The sequence below is a fragment of the Vanessa cardui genome, chromosome 24 (assembly GCF_905220365.1).
Source record: "Vanessa cardui chromosome 24, ilVanCard2.1, whole genome shotgun sequence".
Taxonomy (NCBI): Eukaryota; Metazoa; Arthropoda; class Insecta; order Lepidoptera; family Nymphalidae; genus Vanessa; species Vanessa cardui.
This window is the reverse complement of record NC_061146.1, coordinates 2,545,535-2,556,596: the sequence shown is the minus strand read 5'-3', so window position 1 is coordinate 2,556,596 and position 11,062 is coordinate 2,545,535. Positions and strand designations below refer to the sequence as shown.

The following is an 11,062-nucleotide window of genomic DNA, read 5'->3' as shown; positions in this document are numbered from 1 at the left end:
TAATTATGTACACAAGGAAAATCGTTGAAATTGAAAGTATTACTCCAGTTGTTTATTTTAAAATCCGAGTTTAATAAACGATCATGACGCTTATCGGTAACAAAAGATCTGACTTTACTAACTCGTTACGTCATAAGTTCGCGTTACGAACAGTGACGTTATCGTTAAAAATACACATCTTTATTCAATATCGAATAAGAAATCAACAACAAACAATCAAACAATGACAACAGCCTGTAATTTTCCCACTGCTGACCTAAGGACTCATCTCCCATTGAGAAGGTTTGGAACTTGTTCCACGGTGTTCCAATGCGGGTTGGTGGAATACACATGTGGCAGGATTTTTTTGAAATTAGGTAAATGCAGGTTTCGCCGAACACGAGATGAATTATAAACATAAATTAAGCACATGAGTATTAAGTGGTTCTTGCCTGAGTTTAAATCTGCAATCATCGGTTAGGTTGCACGCGTTCTAACCACTGGACCATCTCGGCTCTAGAATAAGAGGATAATTTGAAATTTGACACTATTTGTGTTTAAGTTAATTAGTTGTTTAAGTAATTTGAGCCGATCGTAATTCCAACGGATTTGTGGGCACTTTTTTCAAACGCACACATTGTCTACATTGCAGTCCCGTCTTAATTATCAGAAAAAAACAGCTCAGATATTGAAGACTCATAATTATGTATAATCAAAGAAGATTCAAGAATCAGAAGATTTTGAAATATCGTAAGTATGTTACTATCGATCAAACATGATATTTTTTACTTGTATTACAATAGTAACCTTAGCCTTCAATACGGTGATATGACATTTGATTCTATATCATAATTTATATCACATTATTATTGCATATTATGAATATAGCAGGTTCTATTGAATTTACTTTATTATATACAATTATTATTGTAATTAATTGATCAATAATTTGTATAACTGTAATTAATATTACTTTATATGGCATAGCATTTAATACTGGCATGTAACACTATTTCTTATTTTAAATATGATTGAGCTGTCATAAGAAAACAATTGGACGATAGCGTGGAATTCTAAAAAAAGATAGAGAGTTTAGAGCATCATTGTAAAACGATAATATTATATTGGCCATACCGAACAGCATTTCATTTTTTATTTGATTACTTCTTAGGGATTCTTATTCCATAAAATATCTTTCAAGGATTTATCTGCCAGTACTCTATGAAATCTTTAATATCTTCTAGATATAAAGTGCATCCATGAAATCTTTAATATCAAATTTAATTTTAAAATTTGTGATGTTTGCCTATAAATTTTTGTGCTGCTACAAGACTTGGCGAACGGTAATACAGGTTATTATCCTTACGTCAATATTATAATAATAAATACACAGAGAAGTTGGTATTATCATCTTAAATGATCTTTCAGATTAGCATTGATTTTACGAATAGGATATGGTAGAGTAATTAATGTTATTTTAAGAAATATAAGAGTTAAAGACGTTAATATAGGAAAGAAAAGGTAGTCAATAATAGATATACAATTTTTTAAAGACATTTTCTGCTTTGAACAACCACTCTGTGGAAACAGCTTTCGCCGGCGGTTTTTTCGAACCGTTACCACGTAGGATCCTTCAAGAAAAGAGCGTACTTCTACTAGCTTCCATAAAGGCCGGTAACTCATCTGTGAACCATCTGGTGTTGCAGATGTTCTTGGGCGGTGGTAGTCACTTTCCATCAGGTGAGTCTCTTGCTCTTTTGCCACCTATCACATAAAAAACACAGACACACACACACACACACACACATACATGAATTCTATTTCCACTACAAACACGTAGTACTCTAAAACGTGTAAACATTTTAAAAGAATAATTATAGTCTTTAAATAATATAAGAAGTCATTACAATGTATTCCAATATATTGTATAAAGTGTTTTACATTATGTAAGTAATTGAGATCAATTCACACTGAACCCTCCAACATACCCTTGACCGCCGTTTTATTATGTTTTATTGTTTCCTGATCAATGACACAACTATCGATCGAATTTGTACACGACGTAAACAAATCACAGTCGAGATGGCCCAGTGGTTAGAAGGCGTGCATCTTAACCGATGCTTGCGGGTTCAAACCCAGGCAAGCACCGCTGAGCATGCATTCATGAGCTTAATTTGTCCTGCATGTGACAAATTTCATAGAAATTCTGCCACATGTGTATTCCACCAACCCGCATTGGAACAGCGTGGTGGAATATGTTCCAAACTTTCTCCTCAAAGGGAGAGGAGGCCTTTAGCCCAGCAGTGGGAATTTACAGGCTGTGGTTGTTGTTGTAAACAAATCAACTCCGAAATAATCTTCTTTATTTAGTTATCAAATTTAATGATTTTAAAACAATCATTTTCATGTTAACGTTAAAAAAGTACTAACAAAAAGTTTCTTTTTTAAGCAACTTTAATAAACACAAAACATCAAAAGGTTCCTAGCTGTCTATTATCCGTAAATTTTAGTTTGTTGATTGTCACACAATGATGTTCTAGTAAACAGATATATCATTAACGCGCAAAAAGTGACGACTAGAAAACGTCCTAATTGGGACGTTTGCCTTAACGTTATAATACATCATAATTATATAGTAACACGTTTTGCGTAATTAAAACATCTAGTTATCCTTTTTACTTATTGTTTTTATCAATTTATCCTTTTTACTTGTAACGAAATGTAAAATAAACTGTCCTCGGCGCGCCACACTTTTTTTTGTTGTTTAGTATGGGTATAACATATCTGTTTATTAGAATATCATTATTGTCACATATTTTTTTTTGATAAACACGTTTTTCACACCAAAAAGTTGAACGAATGAAAATTGTATCATAATTCAACTTTGAATTGAATAAATAAAAGTTAAGAGGAGCAAAGTTTTATGGAATCAATTTAGTTACTTCAGTTTCATGAAATTATATTCAGCCGGCTCAAAGCACTTCTGAGGAAGAAGTTAAGAATGATTAAGATCATCTGTTCGCGCGGTTCGATTAACTGTTATTAACGAAATTATTAAAAGCCTTTTTGTCATTAAGCCTTTATCAAATGAATATCAGTACAATTAAAAAAGTCCCAAGCATGGTATTAATTGGAAATCATCTGTTAAAACAAAAGAATTGACCATATTGAACTATATTGATTATTTGAGGAGGATACCTTTTTTGTTTTTTCTCGCTGGAAAAACGCAGTAAGCGTTTCTCTCACGTGAAGTGCTGTATGTAGGACTCGCGGGTACACAGGACGCCAAGTACCTCTAAAAATTTCTCAAAAAATCAGCGGTACCCTCTCCGTTTTTTCAGCGGGAGCCAAAGTATCGATTTCGCATTGTTCTATGACGGAACAATGTTTCGACCGTGACAGGACTCGAACCTGCAATCTTCGGATCCGAAGTCCGACGCCTTATCCATTAGGCCACACGGTCGCTTAGTGGAGGATGCCTAAACAGAGTTCACCATTGGACAAATGTTCCACAGTTATATACGCACTTTTATACGTCACTGGTTAAAGAGTTGGTTCAGGAAGAAATAAACAAATGATTTGTTTATTTTTTCCATTCCTGCGGTACGGGAAGTTTAAGATTTCGAAATGAAACTATCATTATACCGGTACGGTGCTTATTAGACCTCGTAACGTTTAAGAAACTAAAACTTGATGTTTTGTGATGCTGTGGTTTGATCGATTTTTTTATTTCAGTCCGGTACATGGTCAAAAAGACTCCGTATTAAGTAGGTACGCTATAGCATTCTGTTTTCAAAAGGCACCATGTAAATATGTTTATCTCTTTCCTACAATATATCAAATAGATGTTAGGGCATCCGCACGACAGAGAAAGATGTGTTTTTCTTAGCCGCACTGCAAGGGACACATTGACATTGACCGTGTTAGAAAAAAATAGTGAATAATACGATTGCAGTTCTAGTGAATATTTAAGTTCAGAATATGCTAATTAAGTTTTGATTTAAGCTTGTTTTCCTCGAGGAAAATGATAGGGACTTTACCATTATCTAATATTAATTGATTGAGATTTGATTTAGAAACATCTATTATTAATCTTCGATGACCTCCGTGGTCTAGTGGTGTGCACACCGGTTTTCATGGGTATAGCTCTCCGAAGTCCCTAGTTCGATTCCCGGTCGAGTCGATGTAAATTGGATGGAGATGGAGATTATTTTACATCACGCTGCTCCAGAATGCGTTTGAGTTGATTTAACTTTGGATCGAGGTTTTCTCACACTAATTTTCTTTCAAGAATAAGGAAGGATTAAGGCCTATATTATAACAGTTAATATATTTAATATATTAATAGTTTAATGTTAGGTTTGACAACTTGGACAAAACGTACACTAAGATTGCGAGTTTAGACGACCTCTTTGGTCGAGTAGTGTGTACGTGATACCGGGTTCGATTCCCGGCGGAGAAAAAGTTCATTAGTTTTCTATGTTGTCTTGGGTCTGAGTGATTGTGGCACCGTCGTTTCTTCTGATTTTCCACAACACAAGTGCTTTAGCTACTTAGGTACATTGGGATCAGAGTAATGTGATGTTGTTCAATATTTATTTATTTAATCTAACATTAGAATAAATTTAGCCGATTTTTCGACTCGAGGGGCGATCTTAAGAAGTCAACAATCTTAATTCGAAACTTTATACTTTATTTTAGATAGGCCAATGATCTACCACCTATATATTACAAAGGACATCTCAGATTCGATTTAATTCGGAATTTGAGCTGGATGAGAAATTAAGGTGATGTCGAAAACTTGATGAAAATATAAAAGCCAGTAGGAGCAGCCAGGAGTAAAAAAAAAGAATACAATCGACATAAATTCACTTACAATTTGTTTTCGTCGAGTAAACCGTTTATGTATATCCAGTTTACCAATCAATATATTTTTCTTTATTATTACAAGTATAATTTGAAGAGAGAACATATAATATTTTTAACAAGAGATAAAGTATCATTACATAGTATAAAACAAAGTCTTTCCCTGTGTATGATAAGATTTTTTTTTTTTATGGCATAGTTGGCAAACGAGCAGGAGGCTCACCTGATGGAAAGTGACTACCATCGCCCATGGACATCTGCAACACCAGGGGGCTTGCAGGTGCGTTGCCGGCCTTTGAGAAAGGAGTAGGCTCTTTTCTTGAAGGTTCCCATGTCGTATCGGTTCGGAAAAACCGCCGGCGAAAGCTGGTTCCACAAAGTGGTTGTGCGAGGCAGAAAATGTCTAAGAAATCGCGCTGTTGTGGATTTTCGGACATCAAGATGGTGCGGGTGAAACTTAGAATTTTGACGAGATGTCCGAAGGTGAAATTCAGCAGCCGGGATTAATCCGTACAATTCCTCGGAACATTCCCCGTGAAAAATTCGGTAGAAGATGCAGAGTGATCCGACATCTCTACGCAAAGCCAAAGGATCAAGGAGATCGGAAAGGGCTTGATCGTCGATAACTCGAGCCGCTCTACGTTGGATGCGGTCAAACGGAAGGAGCTGGTACTGGGGAGCACCCGCCCAGAGGTGAGAGCAGTACTCCATGTGAGGCCGAATTTGCGCCTTGTAAAGTTTTAGGCGATGGGCCGACGTGAAATACTGTCTCGCCTTGCTGAGCACGCCCAGCTTTTTTGAAGCCAATTTGGCTTTGCCTTCCAATTGACCGCGGAACTGAACGAGGCTCGAAATATCAACGCCAAGTATTCCGATACTACCTGTAGCGGCTATCGGAATGTTCTCAAATCGTGGAGATACGACAAATGGTGTTTTTTTAGCGGTTAACGCGCAAACTTGCGTCTTTTTGGGGTTGAAATGGACTAGATTTAGCCGGCCCCAATTCGAGACTTCGTTTAATGAAGACTCGATTTCAGACACAAGTTTGTTCCGGTTCTCTTCGACGTTTTCCCGAGAAATATTAGCGCGGCCGGTGTATAAGGTGTCAACGGTACTGTCGTCTGCATAGCAATGAATGTTCCCGATTTGCAACAAATCAATGATATGCAGAAGAAACAGAGTGGGTGATAGAACGCAGCTTTGTGGAACACCAGCATTGACGAATTTTAAGTCAGAGCATGCACCGTTGACAACGACCTTGATGCTCCGATCTGCCAAAAAGCTGGTAATCCAATTGCATAATTTCCCGGGAAGCCCATAGGAAGGAAGCTTCGAAAGAAGCGCTTTGTGCCATACGCGATCGAAGGCCTTCGCTATGTCCAAGCTGGCTGCTAATGCCTCCCCCTTGCTCTCAACTGCTTCAGCCCACCTATGAGTAAGGTAAACTAGAAGATCACCGGCTGAGCGACCCCGACGGAAACCGTACTGGCGGTCACTAATCAGCTGATTCTCCTCTAGGTACCGCAGGAGCTGGCAGTTAATAAGGGACTCCATTATCTTGGAGAGCAAAGAGGTGATGGCTATAGGCCTATAATTGGACGGGTCTGAGCGGTTGCCTTTTTTAGGGATCGGATGCACCAAAGCTGTCTTCCAGGAATTCGGGACGACGCCTAATGTGTAGGATTGCCGGAAAAGACGCGTTAAGACCGGTGCCAACTCGGGAGCACATGTCCGTAGCACGATTGGAGGGATACCATCGGGTCCGCTCGACTTATGAATGTCCAAGGAAAGAAGTGCTTTACGAACTGCACTTTGCCGGAATTTAACTTCCGGCATCGTGGTATCACACCGCGGAATTGTTGGTGGAGATTTTCCTTGGTCATCCAGAGTCGAGTTCGAAGCGAAGAGAGAGCCTAAAAGATCAGCTTTCTCTTTCGCGGTATGGGCCAATGACTCACCGTCCCTGTGCAGAGATGGAAAAGAGGGCTGACAGAAATTCCCTAAGACAGCCTTAGCGAGAGACCAGAACGCTCGTGTTCCTGAAGGGAGACGCACCAGTCTCTCGCCAATTCTGCCAATGTACTCCGTCTTCGCCCTAGCAATCACGTTTTTGAGGGACCTAGAGGCAGAGTTATATTCCTTTTTGAATGCGCTGGTATTTACATCACGAGACGCTGATGCATTAGCCCAGGTTTGATAGCGTTCCCACTTTCGGCGTGATGCCGTTTTGTAGAAACGACCAAACCAAGGCTGGGACTTGCCACCGATGGGTACTGCAGAGTAAGGAATGAATAGTTCCATACCCTGAAGCACCACATCGGCAACAGAGTCAGCAGCAGCGTTCGGATCATCCGGCGAGAAACAAATCTGCCCCCATGGGTACGATGCAAAAAAAGACCGCATCCCATCCCAATCTGCTGACTTGTAGTGCCATACTCGGCGGCACCCAACAAAGCGAGGCCGTGAGTACCGCACAACCGGCACTGTACTCCGGACGAGACAGTGGTCAGACGAGCCCAGAGGGGGATCGACGATAACCTGATAGCCATCCGGATGCGAAGTCAGCAGAAGGTCCAACAGGGAAGGTGTATGATCCTCCACATCCGGTATTCGCGTTGGCGAGTTGACCAGTTGTGTCAGATCATATGCTAGAGCGAAGTCCAGAACAGATCTACCCGCATGATCGGTGGTGCGTGAGCCGAGCCATTCTGCGTGGTGAGCATTAAAGTCACCCAGAATAATGATCTCTGCGGATGGAATCTGCTGAAGCACGGAATCTGTAGCCATTTGGACGTGCTCAACCAGTCGGTCGGTTTCGGCATTACCGCTATGGGACCTATAAAGGCACGCATAGATTCGCGGATGATCATCGCAGTCTACACGTAGCCAGATAATCGATAGATCCTGTCCTTCAAGGCTGCCGAGGCGTCGAGAACAGATATCATCTCTGACGTAAACGCATACCCCAGCTCGTGGTATAAAAGAATGTTCCAATTTGTACCCAGGGTACTAGAGAAAAGTCGTATCGGCAGGAGAAGATATCTGGGTCTCGGTTAGAAAGAGCAAGGCCGGCTTCGCCGTTTCCAGATGGTAGTGAACGGCGTTGAGGTTGGAGTTGAGTCCCCTTATGTTGCAGAAGTCCACAGCGAGGGTGGTAGGGGTTGCCTTATGATGCCTGCTCCGCTTGCCCCGAACAGTGGCGAGCGCAAAATTGCCCCCCCCCAGAATTCGGAGGGCAGCCTGGGCATCCCTGCTCAGGCGGTGTACGTCCTGAGCATGGATGCCCAGAGAGGGATTCTCCACCGCTGTCGCTGATGGTACCCTCCTGGGGTAATTTAACCAAATTCTGCACAACCATCAAGTTTTGGGGGGGAGGGGGATTGGGCCTCCGGAACTCTCACTTACCGGACGAAACGCGGTAGCATAGCCACCACTTTACGCCGATTTTAAGTGAGAGAGTGGTACTTCCCCGGGCGTGCCGGCCCATTCGGCTGTAACCCGAAGGTATACACTTGATCTTGAGATTGAGATTGAGATTGAGATCTTTGAAATTATAAAACGGATTTTGATGCGGTTTTTTATTAAAAGATAGATTGACTCAAGAGGAAGGTTATAAATGTATATTGTATAGTATAGCATAGGATATAATATAAATAAATATTTGCGAAGATATTACAGATTTCAAAAAACTGTGAACATTGTAAGACATTCTGTAGTTTATTTAGTATTAGCATTGAATCGTATGAAGCCGAGGCGGTTTGCTAGTGTAATATATATAAAATGGAGAAATACAGAAACAAAACACAAAATAAAATATTCGTGCATACGTACGTAGTAATATATAAAAAAAAATATTATGAAATTCGTCAAGAATGCCACTGACAGTCACAGATTTGTTACCGTCACAACCTAAGATGGATGCCCCTTGCTTTTACTACGCCTGAAGATGACGTCACTTCCTTAGCCACGTTACAGTATTCGTTCAATAATATTATATAACTAGCTATACCCGCCCGCTTCGCTGGGCATTAGTCGTAGAAAATTATTTTTGTAATTTTTCATTTTGTAATTAATTACTGATACAATGTACAAATAATCAAGAAATATGCGAGATCTAATCAAATACTTAAAATTATTTCATTTAATATTCGTCAATGATGTTCTCGATAGGCTGCAGATTGGTCATAACACCCATAAACTTATTTATCAAGATCATATCTTCTTTTTTTTTGAATCCGGAAACAGATACTATTTATGAGAATGTTTTTGTTGGTGTAATCTCGATGTAAAGTTGGTACGATAAAAATTTTAATTAAATTTCTATAGTCTAGAAAAGTTTGTATCACACCAAAAACGTCCTCTATTATCCGGTTCTATCAAATATCGATGTTATAACATCTACAACCTTGTCATCTGTAAGTGTCTCGTAAATAAATGTACCCTTTGGCTCGAAGTTTTGATTGGTTGCATCGAATGTAGTTTAATCCTTCGTTCTCGACCATAGCGTACATGTCAACAATGAATTGTTAAAACAGTTGACGATACTTCAGAATATGGTTAGATTGATTATCTCTAATTATACGATACGCATAAAAAACAAACTCTTCGATGTCACAGAGCCAGTCGTGAGATTATTTTGATACAGTCCGAGATGATATTCATCTTCTGCTCGCATAATCATAATCGGATAATCCTCATAATTGTCATACGATTGATATTTTTCAGCGACACCTTGATTGTTTTTGTGTCGCTTAGTGACAACAATACCTCGTTTTGTAATTCCTGTACCGACAATTACAGCTGTGACTTAAGGAGCTATGGTAGCTTTAATACGCCTTTTATGCTCTGCGTTCTATCTGCATTGATAATTACTTTGAATCATTTGTTGTTTCACTATTTAGAGCAGTTTTAGGCATAATCCTAAATTTAGCGATGATTTCTCGATTAGTTGTGGTACTGAACATGCGTCGAAGATCAATCTTATTCTACGTTGTCCGTGAAATAAATGTCCAGCAATTGGCGATTTTATTTAGATACTGGAAGAAGTGAACCAATCATATGATACACTTTAAACGTAGACGCGAAATTATTGTATTGTACAATATTTGTTACTCCAAAAGATGTCATTTAAAAGCATGAATTGTAATTTCTAATATACTGAAGGAAATATTTACACTCCTTAATAGTTCCCGTAACGTAGATGAGAAGAGGTTCTGGTGGTTCAACCAGTTGTGGTAAATACATTTTACCAGTGGAGTAGCATATACCAGCAGTTAATTTAGTGTGACAATATGGGCATACTATATTCATTGAACTAATGATCATATCGGGAATCATCTTGTTATCATAACCTATATGGGCTGATTTATTGAGATTGGTTCTTGACTTAGTCTTTTTTAATAATTCATCATCCAGTAATTGGGCTTTTCAGGTTCATCAGTATCTCTTGATAAAGATGCTTGTTCAAAGGTCTGGAACTGTTTTGGCAGCTCTTAAAGTAGAAAATCGGATTATATTTGTTTCTAAACGTATTTCTTGTTGGCGTGTTGTTTCTGTAGCTCTTTTGGATGACGCTACGCGTATATTGTTGATATTCCGATCTTTTGTTTCTTCAATGGCATGGTGGTTTCTATTTATATAAATAAGTTGTTTTTTTTTTGGTTCTGTGTCTTACGTTTACATTTTATACTAAAGATTAATTGTTGTTGGAGTTATGAGTATACTTACCAATTATGATTATTGTTTACTTTCTTATAATCAAAACAGCTAATCACTTCTTCCCATGTATGTAATTTATAATAATTATCTCACTTTAAAATGACAATTATTATTGTTGTGATTATTGTATATTTATTGGTGGCATATGACGGAAATTAAGTTTTAATTTTCATTTTTTATTTCATATTTTATAATTATCGGTTGATCGGAATATAATTGTATCGTGATACACGTAACGGCCATCTGTTGGTTATTTTTAATGATACGGATGAAATAATTACTTTCTCCATAAAACAATAGATAAACATACCAATTTTCATAATGATTGATCAAATAGTTTCTGAGTTTATCGATGACACACATACAAACACATCCTTTTGACTATCTACATATATATACTTTTGTATGTATAGATAGACTATGATTTGCGCAAGTACATGTTTTTCCTGTATGCCAATTTTTATAATGATACAGACACACAAAAAATTCAAAAATGGTA

General features: G+C 38.5%; 1 non-coding gene across 1 annotated transcript; it reads right to left on the bottom strand.

Annotated features, from left to right (window-relative positions):
- Positions 1-3,369: 3,369 nt before the first annotated feature.
- Positions 3,370-3,442, bottom strand: Trnar-ucg. Its single transcript has one exon. It is a non-coding gene; the product is annotated as a tRNA-Arg (tRNA).
- Positions 3,443-11,062: the final 7,620 nt, after the last annotated feature.